At 35.7% G+C, this 13,156-nt stretch overlaps 11 non-coding genes across 11 annotated transcripts; all 11 read right to left on the bottom strand.

Moving 5' to 3' along the window:
- Positions 1 to 130: 130 nt before the first annotated feature.
- On the bottom strand, positions 131 to 202 carry TRNAC-GCA (transfer RNA cysteine (anticodon GCA)). Its single transcript has one exon. It is a non-coding gene; the product is annotated as a tRNA-Cys (tRNA).
- A 1,583-nt stretch (positions 203 to 1,785) lies between these two features.
- Positions 1,786 to 1,857, bottom strand: TRNAC-GCA (transfer RNA cysteine (anticodon GCA)). The gene has a single exon. It is a non-coding gene; the product is annotated as a tRNA-Cys (tRNA).
- Positions 1,858 to 2,614: 757 nt separating this feature from the next.
- TRNAC-ACA (transfer RNA cysteine (anticodon ACA)) lies at positions 2,615 to 2,686 on the bottom strand. The gene has a single exon. It is a non-coding gene; the product is annotated as a tRNA-Cys (tRNA).
- A 1,583-nt stretch (positions 2,687 to 4,269) lies between these two features.
- Positions 4,270 to 4,341, bottom strand: TRNAC-GCA (transfer RNA cysteine (anticodon GCA)). The gene has a single exon. It is a non-coding gene; the product is annotated as a tRNA-Cys (tRNA).
- A 757-nt stretch (positions 4,342 to 5,098) lies between these two features.
- Positions 5,099 to 5,170, bottom strand: TRNAC-ACA (transfer RNA cysteine (anticodon ACA)). The gene has a single exon. It is a non-coding gene; the product is annotated as a tRNA-Cys (tRNA).
- A 1,583-nt stretch (positions 5,171 to 6,753) lies between these two features.
- TRNAC-GCA (transfer RNA cysteine (anticodon GCA)) lies at positions 6,754 to 6,825 on the bottom strand. The gene has a single exon. It is a non-coding gene; the product is annotated as a tRNA-Cys (tRNA).
- Positions 6,826 to 7,582: 757 nt separating this feature from the next.
- TRNAC-GCA (transfer RNA cysteine (anticodon GCA)) lies at positions 7,583 to 7,654 on the bottom strand. The gene has a single exon. It is a non-coding gene; the product is annotated as a tRNA-Cys (tRNA).
- Positions 7,655 to 9,046: 1,392 nt separating this feature from the next.
- Positions 9,047 to 9,118, bottom strand: TRNAC-GCA (transfer RNA cysteine (anticodon GCA)). Its single transcript has one exon. It is a non-coding gene; the product is annotated as a tRNA-Cys (tRNA).
- A 1,583-nt stretch (positions 9,119 to 10,701) lies between these two features.
- TRNAC-GCA (transfer RNA cysteine (anticodon GCA)) lies at positions 10,702 to 10,773 on the bottom strand. The gene has a single exon. It is a non-coding gene; the product is annotated as a tRNA-Cys (tRNA).
- Positions 10,774 to 11,530: 757 nt separating this feature from the next.
- Positions 11,531 to 11,602, bottom strand: TRNAC-GCA (transfer RNA cysteine (anticodon GCA)). Its single transcript has one exon. It is a non-coding gene; the product is annotated as a tRNA-Cys (tRNA).
- Positions 11,603 to 12,360: 758 nt separating this feature from the next.
- On the bottom strand, positions 12,361 to 12,432 carry TRNAC-GCA (transfer RNA cysteine (anticodon GCA)). The gene has a single exon. It is a non-coding gene; the product is annotated as a tRNA-Cys (tRNA).
- Positions 12,433 to 13,156: the final 724 nt, after the last annotated feature.

Consider the following 13,156-nt stretch of genomic DNA (forward strand, 5'->3'; position numbering starts at 1 on the left):
AGGTAAAGTATTAAGTTGACATTTCAACATTTTTTGTTGCCTGACTGCCACTTGAGTATGTTTTTACATTACTTGAGTCCCAAACGAGGTATAGACTGCAAAGTGATGCTATACATTAAAAGTAAGTAATAGGGGGCACCCGGATTTGAACCAGGGACCTCTCGATCTGCAGTCGAATGCTCTACCACTGAGCTATACCCCCTGCTCTTTCTCACTATAAGCACATACACATTGCAGCCTTGATGTAAAGGTTACTGTACTGTATTTCTTGTCCTGCAGGAGGTGAAGATGAGTCTGTTTCTTTATGGTAACGCTTTGGAGTTATTAGTCAGGGCATAAATAGAGAGTTCACATACTGCAGGTATAATCTGTGAGCATGCTCAAAAAGAAACTTTGATCATCCTAAAGTTCCACTATAGTTAGTGCTAGTCAGAGTAGGATTTATTGAAATCCAGTTGTGACATTGTTTTATGGAAGCAAAACTGATCTAAAATACAAATTGTTACCAAACCAATATTAATAATTTCTGAAAACTATTTTATCATGGTACATTTTTGCTAATAAAATAAAATATTTGAATTTTGGGTCAGTGGGCTCAGATGTTCTGAATGCATGTATGCCTTATGGACTAATTGCAAAATCAGTCGGAGTTGAAAACATGGCTGTACCAAATAATTTTGAATTCTGCCATGTTAATGCCCAATACTCCCTTATTTATCAAAGTTAGTTAGGAATAAAACATTCATCCTTCATGTACAGTTATTTTATGCTGTATAATTCTCTATCAAAAGTAGCTGTAAAAACCTGCCACTGATACTGTACTTTCCTGAGGTAAAGTATTAAGTTGAAATGTCAACATTTTTTGTTGCCTGACTGCCACTTGAGTATGTTTTTACATTACTTGAGTCCCAAACGAGGTATAGACTGCAAAGGGATACTATACATTAAAAGCAAATTATAGGGGCACCTGGATTTGAACCAGGGACCTCTCGACATGCACTCGAATGCTCAACAACTGATTTATACCCCCTGGTCTTTCTAACTATAAGACCATACACATTGCAGCCTTGATGTAAAGGTTACTGTACTGTATTTTTTGTCCTGCAGTAGGTGAAGATGAGTCTGTTTCTTTATGGTAAAGGTTTGGAGTTATTAGTCAGGGCATAAATAGAGAGTTTACATACTGTAGGTATAATCTGTGAGCATGTTTAAAAAGAAACTTTGATCATCCTAAAGCTCCACTATTGTTCGTGCTAGTCAGAGTAGTATATATTGAAATCCAGTTGAGACATTGTTTTATGGAAGCCAAAGAGAACTAAAATACAAATTGTCACTAAACCAATATTAATAATTTCTGAAAACTAACTGATTGAGATACATTTTGGCAATAAAAGCAAATATTTGATTTTTAGGTCAGTGGGCTCAGATGTTCGGAATGCATGTATGCCTTATGGACTAATTGCAAAATCAGTATGAGTTCAAAACATGGCTGCACCAAAAAAATTGTAATTCTGCCATGTTAATGCCCAATACTCCCTTATTTATCAAAGTTAGTTAGGAATAAAGCATTCATCCTTCATGTATAGTGATTTTATCCTGTATAATTCTCTATCAAATTAGCAGTCAAAACCTGTCACTGATACTGTACTTTCCTGAGGTAAAGTATTAAGTTGACATTTCAACATTTTTTGTTGCCTGACTGCCACTTGAGTATGTTTTTACATTACTTGAGTCCCAAACGAGGTATAGACTGCAAAGTGATGCTATACATTAAAAGTAAGTAATAGGGGGCACCCAGATTTGAACCAGGGACCTCTCGATCTGCAGTCGAATGCTCTACCACTGAGCTATACCCCCTGCTCTTTCTCACTATAAGCACATACACATTGCAGCCTTGATGTAAAGGTTACTGTACTGTATTTCTTGTCCTGCAGGAGGTGAAGATGAGTCTGTTTCTTTATGGTAACGCTTTGGAGTTATTAGTCAGGGCATAAATAGAGAGTTCACATACTGCAGGTATAATCTGTGAGCATGCTCAAAAAGAAACTTTGATCATCCTAAAGTTCCACTATAGTTAGTGCTAGTCAGAGTAGGATTTATTGACATCCAGTTGTGACATTGTTTTATGGAAGCAAAACTGATCTAAAATACAAATTGTTACCAAACCAATATTAATAATTTCTGAAAACTATTTTATCATGGTACATTTTTGCTAATAAAATAAAATATTTGAATTTTGGGTCAGTGGGCTCAGATGTTCTGAATGCATGTATGCCTTATGGACTAATTGCAAAATCAGTCGGAGTTGAAAACATGGCTGTACCAAATAATTTTGAATTCTGCCATGTTAATGCCCAATACTCCCTTATTTATCAAAGTTAGTTAGGAATAAAACATTCATCCTTCATGTACAGTTATTTTATGCTGTATAATTCTCTATCAAAAGTAGCTGTAAAAACCTGCCACTGATACTGTACTTTCCTGAGGTAAAGTATTAAGTTGAAATGTCAACATTTTTTGTTGCCTGACTGCCACTTGAGTATGTTTTTACATTACTTGAGTCCCAAACGAGGTATAGACTGCAAAGTGATGCTATACATTAAAAGTAAGTAATAGGGGGCACCCAGATTTGAACCAGGGACCTCTCGATCTGTAGTCGAATGCTCTACCACTGAGCTATACCCCCTGCTCTTTCTCACTATAAGCGCATACACATTGCAGCCTTGATGTAAAGGTTACTGTACTGTATTTCTTGTCCTGCAGGAGGTGAATATGAGTCTGTTTCTTTATGGTAACGCTTTGGAGTTATTAGTCAGGGCATAAATAGAGAGTTCACATACTGCAGGTATAATCTGTGAGCATGCTCAAAAAGAAACTTTGATCATCCTAAAGTTCCACTATAGTTAGTGCTAGTCAGAGTAGGATTTATTGAAATCCAGTTGTGACATTGTTTTATGGAAGCAAAACTGATCTAAAATACAAATTGTTACCAAACCAATATTAATAATTTCTGAAAACTATTTTATCATGGTACATTTTTGCTAATAAAATAAAATATTTGAATTTTGGGTCAGTGGGCTCAGATGTTCTGAATGCATGTATGCCTTATGGACTAATTGCAAAATCAGTCGGAGTTGAAAACATGGCTGTACCAAATAATTTTGAATTCTGCCATGTTAATGCCCAATACTCCCTTATTTATCAAAGTTAGTTAGGAATACAGCATTCATCCTTCATGTACAGTTATTTTATGCTGTATAATTCTCTATCAAATGTAGCTGTAAAAACCTGCCACTGATACTGTACTTTCCTGAGGTAAAGTATTAAGTTGAAATGTCAACATTTTTTGTTGCCTGACTGCCACTTGAGTATGTTTTTACATTACTTGAGTCCCAAACGAGGTATAGACTGCAAAGGGATACTATACATTAAAAGCAAATTATAGGGGCACCTGGATTTGAACCAGGGACCTCTCGACATGCACTCGAATGCTCAACAACTGATTTATACCCCCTGGTCTTTCTAACTATAAGACCATACACATTGCAGCCTTGATGTAAAGGTTACTGTACTGTATTTTTTGTCCTGCAGTAGGTGAAGATGAGTCTGTTTCTTTATGGTAAAGGTTTGGAGTTATTAGTCAGGGCATAAATAGAGAGTTTACATACTGTAGGTATAATCTGTGAGCATGTTTAAAAAGAAACTTTGATCATCCTAAAGCTCCACTATTGTTCGTGCTAGTCAGAGTAGTATATATTGAAATCCAGTTGTGACATTGTTTTATGGAAGCCAAAGAGAACTAAAATACAAATTGTCACTAAACCAATATTAATAATTTCTGAAAACTAACTGATTGAGATACATTTTGGCAATAAAAGCAAATATTTGATTTTTAGGTAAGTGGGCTCAGATGTTCGGAATGCATGTATGCCTTATGGACTAATTGCAAAATCAGTATGAGTTCAAAACATGGCTGCACCAAAAAAATTGTAATTCTGCCATGTTAATGCCCAATACTCCCTTATTTATCAAAGTTAGTTAGGAATAAAGCATTCATCCTTCATGTATAGTGATTTTATCCTGTATAATTCTCTATCAAATTAGCAGTCAAAACCTGTCACTGATACTGTACTTTCCTGAGGTAAAGTATTAAGTTGACATTTCAACATTTTTTGTTGCCTGACTGCCACTTGAGTATGTTTTTACATTACTTGAGTCCCAAACGAGGTATAGACTGCAAAGTGATGCTATACATTAAAAGTAAGTAATAGGGGGCACCCGGATTTGAACCAGGGACCTCTCGATCTGCAGTCGAATGCTCTACCACTGAGCTATACCCCCTGCTCTTTCTCACTATAAGCACATACACATTGCAGCCTTGATGTAAAGGTTACTGTACTGTATTTCTTGTCCTGCAGGAGGTGAAGATGAGTCTGTTTCTTTATGGTAACGCTTTGGAGTTATTAGTCAGGGCATAAATAGAGAGTTCACATACTGCAGGTATAATCTGTGAGCATGCTCAAAAAGAAACTTTGATCATCCTAAAGTTCCACTATAGTTAGTGCTAGTCAGAGTAGGATTTATTGACATCCAGTTGTGACATTGTTTTATGGAAGCAAAACTGATCTAAAATACAAATTGTTACCAAACCAATATTAATAATTTCTGAAAACTATTTTATCATGGTACATTTTTGCTAATAAAATAAAATATTTGAATTTTGGGTCAGTGGGCTCAGATGTTCTGAATGCATGTATGCCTTATGGACTAATTGCAAAATCAGTCGGAGTTGAAAACATGGCTGTACCAAATAATTTTGAATTCTGCCATGTTAATGCCCAATACTCCCTTATTTATCAAAGTTAGTTAGGAATAAAGCATTCATCCTTCATGTACAGTTATTTTATGCTGTATAATTCTCTATCAAAAGTAGCTGTAAAAACCTGCCACTGATACTGTACTTTCCTGAGGTAAAGTATTAAGTTGAAATGTCAACATTTTTTGTTGCCTGACTGCCACTTGAGTATGTTTTTACATTACTTGAGTCCCAAACGAGGTATAGACTGCAAAGTGATGCTATACATTAAAAGTAAGTAATAGGGGGCACCCAGATTTGAACCAGGGACCTCTCGATCTGTAGTCGAATGCTCTACCACTGAGCTATACCCCCTGCTCTTTCTCACTATAAGCACATACACATTGCAGCCTTGATGTAAAGGTTACTGTACTGTATTTCTTGTCCTGCAGGAGGTGAATATGAGTCTGTTTCTTTATGGTAACGCTTTGGAGTTATTAGTCAGGGCATAAATAGAGAGTTCACATACTGCAGGTATAATCTGTGAGCATGCTCAAAAAGAAACTTTGATCATCCTAAAGTTCCACTATAGTTAGTGCTAGTCAGAGTAGGATTTATTGAAATCCAGTTGTGACATTGTTTTATGGAAGCAAAACTGATCTAAAATACAAATTGTTACCAAACCAATATTAATAATTTCTGAAAACTATTTTATCATGGTACATTTTTGCTAATAAAATAAAATATTTGAATTTTGGGTCAGTGGGCTCAGATGTTCTGAATGCATGTATGCCTTATGGACTAATTGCAAAATCAGTCGGAGTTGAAAACATGGCTGTACCAAATAATTTTGAATTCTGCCATGTTAATGCCCAATACTCCCTTATTTATCAAAGTTAGTTAGGAATACAGCATTCATCCTTCATGTACAGTTATTTTATGCTGTATAATTCTCTATCAAATGTAGCTGTAAAAACCTGCCACTGATACTGTACTTTCCTGAGGTAAAGTATTAAGTTGAAATGTCAACATTTTTTGTTGCCTGACTGCCACTTGAGTATGTTTTTACATTACTTGAGTCCCAAACGAGGTATAGACTGCAAAGGGATACTATACATTAAAAGCAAATTATAGGGGCACCTGGATTTGAACCAGGGACCTCTCGACATGCACTCGAATGCTCAACAACTGATTTATACCCCCTGGTCTTTCTAACTATAAGACCATACACATTGCAGCCTTGATGTAAAGGTTACTGTACTGTATTTTTTGTCCTGCAGTAGGTGAAGATGAGTCTGTTTCTTTATGGTAAAGGTTTGGAGTTATTAGTCAGGGCATAAATAGAGAGTTTACATACTGTAGGTATAATCTGTGAGCATGTTTAAAAAGAAACTTTGATCATCCTAAAGCTCCACTATTGTTCGTGCTAGTCAGAGTAGTATATATTGAAATCCAGTTGTGACATTGTTTTATGGAAGCCAAAGAGAACTAAAATACAAATTGTCACTAAACCAATATTAATAATTTCTGAAAACTAACTGATTGAGATACATTTTGGCAATAAAAGCAAATATTTGATTTTTAGGTCAGTGGGCTCAGATGTTCGGAATGCATGTATGCCTTATGGACTAATTGCAAAATCAGTATGAGTTCAAAACATGGCTGCACCAAAAAAATTGTAATTCTGCCATGTTAATGCCCAATACTCCCTTATTTATCAAAGTTAGTTAGGAATAAAGCATTCATCCTTCATGTATAGTGATTTTATCCTGTATAATTCTCTATCAAATTAGCAGTCAAAACCTGTCACTGATACTGTACTTTCCTGAGGTAAAGTATTAAGTTGACATTTCAACATTTTTTGTTGCCTGACTGCCACTTGAGTATGTTTTTACATTACTTGAGTCCCAAACGAGGTATAGACTGCAAAGTGATGCTATACATTAAAAGTAAGTAATAGGGGGCACCCGGATTTGAACCAGGGACCTCTCGATCTGCAGTCGAATGCTCTACCACTGAGCTATACCCCCTGCTCTTTCTCACTATAAGCACATACACATTGCAGCCTTGATGTAAAGGTTACTGTACTGTATTTCTTGTCCTGCAGGAGGTGAAGATGAGTCTGTTTCTTTATGGTAACGCTTTGGAGTTATTAGTCAGGGCATAAATAGAGAGTTCACATACTGCAGGTATAATCTGTGAGCATGCTCAAAAAGAAACTTTGATCATCCTAAAGTTCCACTATAGTTAGTGCTAGTCAGAGTAGGATTTATTGACATCCAGTTGTGACATTGTTTTATGGAAGCAAAACTGATCTAAAATACAAATTGTTACCAAACCAATATTAATAATTTCTGAAAACTATTTTATCATGGTACATTTTTGCTAATAAAATAAAATATTTGAATTTTGGGTCAGTGGGCTCAGATGTTCTGAATGCATGTATGCCTTATGGACTAATTGCAAAATCAGTCGGAGTTGAAAACATGGCTGTACCAAATAATTTTGAATTCTGCCATGTTAATGCCCAATACTCCCTTATTTATCAAAGTTAGTTAGGAATAAAACATTCATCCTTCATGTACAGTTATTTTATGCTGTATAATTCTCTATCAAAAGTAGCTGTAAAAACCTGCCACTGATACTGTACTTTCCTGAGGTAAAGTATTAAGTTGAAATGTCAACATTTTTTGTTGCCTGACTGCCGCTTGAGTATGTTTTTACATTACTTGAGTCCCAAACGAGGTATAGACTGCAAAGTGATGCTATACATTAAAAGTAAGTAATAGGGGACACCCAGATTTGAACCAGGGACCTCTCGATCTGCAGTCGAATGCTCTACCACTGAGCTATACCCCCTGCTCTTTCTCGCTATAAGCACATACACATTGCAGCCTTGATGTAAAGGTTACTGTACTGTATTTCTTGTCCTGCAGGAGGTGAATATGAGTCTGTTTCTTTATGGTAACGCTTTGGAGTTATTAGTCAGGGCATAAATAGAGAGTTCACATACTGCAGGTATAATCTGTGAGCATGCTCAAAAAGAAACTTTGATCATCCTAAAGTTCCACTATAGTTAGTGCTAGTCAGAGTAGGATTTATTGAAATCCAGTTGTGACATTGTTTTATGGAAGCAAAACTGATCTAAAATACAAATTGTTACCAAACCAATATTAATAATTTCTGAAAACTATTTTATCATGGTACATTTTTGCTAATAAAATAAAATATTTGAATTTTGGGTCAGTGGGCTCAGATGTTCTGAATGCATGTATGCCTTATGGACTAATTGCAAAATCAGTCGGAGTTGAAAACATGGCTGTACCAAATAATTTTGAATTCTGCCATGTTAATGCCCAATACTCCCTTATTTATCAAAGTTAGTTAGGAATACAGCATTCATCCTTCATGTACAGTTATTTTATGCTGTATAATTCTCTATCAAATGTAGCTGTAAAAACCTGCCACTGATACTGTACTTTCCTGAGGTAAAGTATTAAGTTGAAATGTCAACATTTTTTGTTGCCTGACTGCCACTTGAGTATGTTTTTACATTACTTGAGTCCCAAACAAGGTATAGACTGCAAAGGGACGCTATACATTAAAAGCAAATTATAGGGGCACCTGGATTTGAACCAGGGACCTCTCGACATGCACTCGAATGCTGAGCATGTTTAAAAAGAAACTTTGATCATCCTAAAGCTCCACTATTGTTCGTGCTAGTCAGAGTAGTATATATTGAAATCCAGTTGTGACATTGTTTTATGGAAGCCAAAGAGAACTAAAATACAAATTGTCACTAAACCAATATTAATAATTTCTGAAAACTAACTGATTGAGATACATTTTGGCAATAAAATCAAATATTTGATTTTTAGGTCAGTGGGCTCAGATGTTCGGAATGCATGTATGCCTTATGGACTAATTGCAAAATCAGTATGAGTTCAAAACATGGCTGCACCAAAAATGTTTTAATTCTGCCATGTAAATGCCCAATACTCCCTTATTTATCAAAGTTAGTTAGGAATAAAGCATTCATCCTTCATGTATAGTGATTTTATCCTGTATAATTCTCTATCAAATTAGCAGTCAAAACCTGCCACTGATACTGTACTTTCCTGAGGTAAAGTATTAAGTTGACATTTCAACATTTTTTGTTGCCTGACTGCCACTTGAGTATGTTTTTACATTACTTGAGTCCCAAACGAGGTATAGACTGCAAAGAGATGCTATACATTAAAAGCAAGTAATAGGGGGCACCCGGATTTGAACCAGGGACCTCTCGGTCTGCAGTCGAATGCTCTACCACTGAGCTATACCCCCTGCTCTTTCTCACTATAAGCACATACACATTGCAGCCTTGATGTAAAGGTTACTGTACTGTATTTCTTGTCCTGCAGGAGGTGAAGATGAGTCTGTTTCTTTATGGTAACGCTTTGGAGTTATTAGACAGGGCATAAATAGAGAGTTCACATACTGCAGGTATAATCTGTGAGCATGCTCAAAAAGAAACTTTGATCATCCTAAAGTTCCACTATAGTTAGTACTAGTCAGAGTAGGATTTATTGAAATCCAGTTGTGACATTGTTTTATGGAAGCAAAACTGATCTAAAATACAAATTGTTACCAAATCAATATTAATAATTTCTGAAAACTATTTTATCATGGTACATTTTTGCTAAGAAAATAAAATATTTGAATTTTGGGTCAGTGGGCTCAGATGTTCTGAATGCATGTATGCCTTATGGACTAATTGCAAAATCAGTCGGAGTTGAAAACATGGCTGTACCAAATAATTTTGAATTCTGCCATGTTAATGCCCAATACTCCCTTATTTATCAAAGTTAGTTAGGAATAAAGCATTCATCCTTCATGCACTGTTATTTTATGCTGTATAATTCTCTATCAAAAGTAGCTGTAAAAACCTGCCACTGATACTGTACTTTCCTGAGGTAAAGTATTAAGTTGAAATGTCAACATTTTTTGTTGCCTGACTGCCACTTGAGTATGTTTTTACATTACTTGAGTCCCAAACGAGGTATAGACTGCAAAGGGACGCTATACATTAAAAGCAAATTATAGGGGCACCTGGATTTGAACCAGGGACCTCTCGACATGCACTCGAATGCTCAACAACTGATTTATACCCCCTGGTCTTTCTAACTATAAGACCATACACATTGCAGCCTTGATGTAAAGGTTACTGTACTGTATTTCTTGTCCTGCAGGAGGTGAAGATGAGTCTGTTTCTTTATGGTAAAGGTTTGGAGTTATTAGTCAGGGCATAAATAGAGAGTTTACATACTGTAGGTATAATCTGTGAGCATGTTTAAAAAGAAACTTTGATCATCCTAAAGCTCCACTATTGTTCGTGCTAGTCAGAGTAGTATATATTGAAATCCAGTTGTGACATTGTTTTATGGAAGCCAAAGAGAACTAAAATACAAATTGTCACTAAACCAATATTAATAATTTCTGAAAACTAACTGATTGAGATACATTTTGGCAATAAAATCAAATATTTGATTTTTAGGTCAGTGGGCTCAGATGTTCGGAATGCATGTATGCCTTATGGACTAATTGCAAAATCAGTATGAGTTCAAAACATGGCTGCACCAAAAAAATTGTAATTCTGCCATGTTAATGCCCAATACTCCCTTATTTATCAAAGTTAGTTAGGAATAAAGCATTCATCCTTCATGTATAGTGATTTTATCCTGTATAATTCTCTATCAAATTAGCAGTCAAAACCTGCCACTGATACTGTACTTTCCTGAGTTAAAGTATTAAGTTGACATTTCAACATTTTTTGTTGCCTGACTGCCACTTGAGTATGTTTTTACATTACTTGAGTCCCAAACGAGGTATAGACTGCAAAGTGATGCTATACATTAAAAGCAAGTAATAGGGGGCACCCAGATTTGAACCAGGGACCTCTCGATCTGCAGTCGAATGCTCTACCACTGAGCTATACCCCCTGCTCTTTCTCACTATAAGCACATACACATTGCAGCCTTGATGTAAAGGTTACTGTACTGTATTTCTTGTCCTGCAGGAGGTGAAGATGAGTCTGTTTCTTTATGGTAACGCTTTGGAGTTATTAGTCAGGGCATAAATAGAGAGTTCACATACTGCAGGTATAATCTGTGAGCATGCTCAAAAAGAAACTTTGATCATCCTAAAGTTCCACTACAGTTAGTGCTAGTCAGAGTAGGATTTATTGAAATCCTGTTGTGACATTGTTTTATGGAAGCAAAACTGATCTAAAATACAAATTGTTACCAAACCAATATTAATAATTTCTGAAAACTATTTTATCATGGTACATTTTTGCTAATAAAATAAAATATTTGAATTTTGGGTCAGTGGGCTCAGATGTTCTGAATGCATGTATGCCTTATGGACTAATTGCAAAATCAGTCGGAGTTGAAAACATGGCTGTACCAAATAATTTTGAATTCTGCCATGTTGATGCCCAATACTCCCTTATTTATCAAAGTTAGTTAGGAATAAAGCATTCATACTTCATGTACAGTTATTTTATGCTGTATAATTCTCTATCAAAAGTAGCTGTAAAAACCTGCCACTGATACTGTACTTTCCTGAGGTAAAGTATTAAGTTGAAATGTCAACATTTTTTGTTGCCTGACTGCCACTTGAGTATGTTTTTACATTACTTGAGTCCCAAACGAGGTATAGACTGCAAAGTGATGCTATACATTAAAAGTAAGTAATAGGTGGCACCCGGATTTGAACCAGGGACCTCTCGATATGCAGTCGAATGCTCTACCACTGAGCTATACCCCCTGCTCTTTCTCACTATAAGCACATACACATTGCAGCCTTGATGTAAAGGTTACTGTACTGTATTTCTTGTCCTGCAGGAGGTGAATATGAGTCTGTTTCTTTATGGTAACGCTTTGGAGTTATTAGTCAGGGCATAAATAGAGAGTTCACATACTGCAGGTATAATCTGTGAGCATGCTCAAAAAGAACCTTTGATCATCCTAAAGTTCCTCTATAGTTAGTGCTAGTCAGAGTAGGATTTATTGAAATTCAGTTGTGACATTGTTTTATGGAAGCAAAACTGATCTAAAATACAAATTGTTACCAAATCAATATTAATAATTTCTGAAAACTATTTTATCATGGTACATTTTTGCTAAGAAAATAAAATATGTGAATTTTGGGTCAGTGGGCTCAGATGTTCTGAATGCATGTATGCCTTATGGACTAATTGCAAAATCAGTCGGAGTTGAAAACATGGCTGTACCAAATAATTTTGAATTCTGCCATGTTAATGCCCAATACTCCCTTATTTATCAAAGTTAGTTAGGAATAAAGCATTCATCCTTCATGTACAGTTATTTTATGCTGTATAATTCTCTATCAAAAGTAGCTGTAAAAACCTGCCACTGATACTGTACTTTCCTGAGGTAAAGTATTAAGTTGAAATGTCAACATTTTTTGTTGCCTGACTGCCACTTGAGTATGTTTTTACATTACTTGAGTCCCAAACAAGGTATAGACTGCAAAGTGATGCTATACATTAAAAAGTAAGTAATAGGGGGCACCCGGATTTGAACCAGGGACCTCTCGATCTGCAGTCGAATGCTCCACCACTGAGCTATACCCCCTGCTCTTTCTCACTATAAGCACATACACATTGCAGCCTTGATGTAATGGTTACTGTACTGTATTTCTTGTCCTGCAGGAGGTGAAGATGAGTCTGTTTCTTTATGGTAACGCTTTGGAGTTATTAGTCAGGGCATAAATAGAGAGTTCACATACTGCAGGTATAATCTGTGAGCATGCTCAAAAAGAAACTTTGATCATCCTAAAGTTCCACTATAGTTAGTGCTAGTCAGAGTAGGATTTATTGAAATCCAGTTGTGACATTGTTTTATGGAAGCAAAACTGATCTAAAATACAAATTGTTACCAAACCAATATTAATAATTTCTGAAAACTATTTTATCATGGTACATTTTTGCTAATAAAATAAAATATTTGAATTTTGGGTCAGTGGGCTCAGATGTTCTGAATGCATGTATGCCTTATGGACTAATTGCAAAATCAGTCGGAGTTGAAAACATGGCTGTACCAAATCATTTTGAATTCTGCCATGTTAATGCCCAATACTCCCTTATTTATCAAAGTTAGTTAGGAATAAAGCATTCATCCTTCATGTACAGTTATTTTATGCTGTATAATTCTCTATCAAAAGTAGCTGTAAAAACTTGCCACTGATACTGTACTTTCCTGAGGTAAAGTATTAAGTTGAAATGTCAACATTTTTTGTTGCCTGACTGCCACTTGAGTATGTTTTTACATTACTTGAGTCCCAAACGAGGTATAGACT

Source organism: Pseudophryne corroboree, chromosome 1 (assembly GCF_028390025.1).
Source record: "Pseudophryne corroboree isolate aPseCor3 chromosome 1, aPseCor3.hap2, whole genome shotgun sequence".
NCBI classification, from domain to species: Eukaryota; Metazoa; Chordata; class Amphibia; order Anura; family Myobatrachidae; genus Pseudophryne; species Pseudophryne corroboree.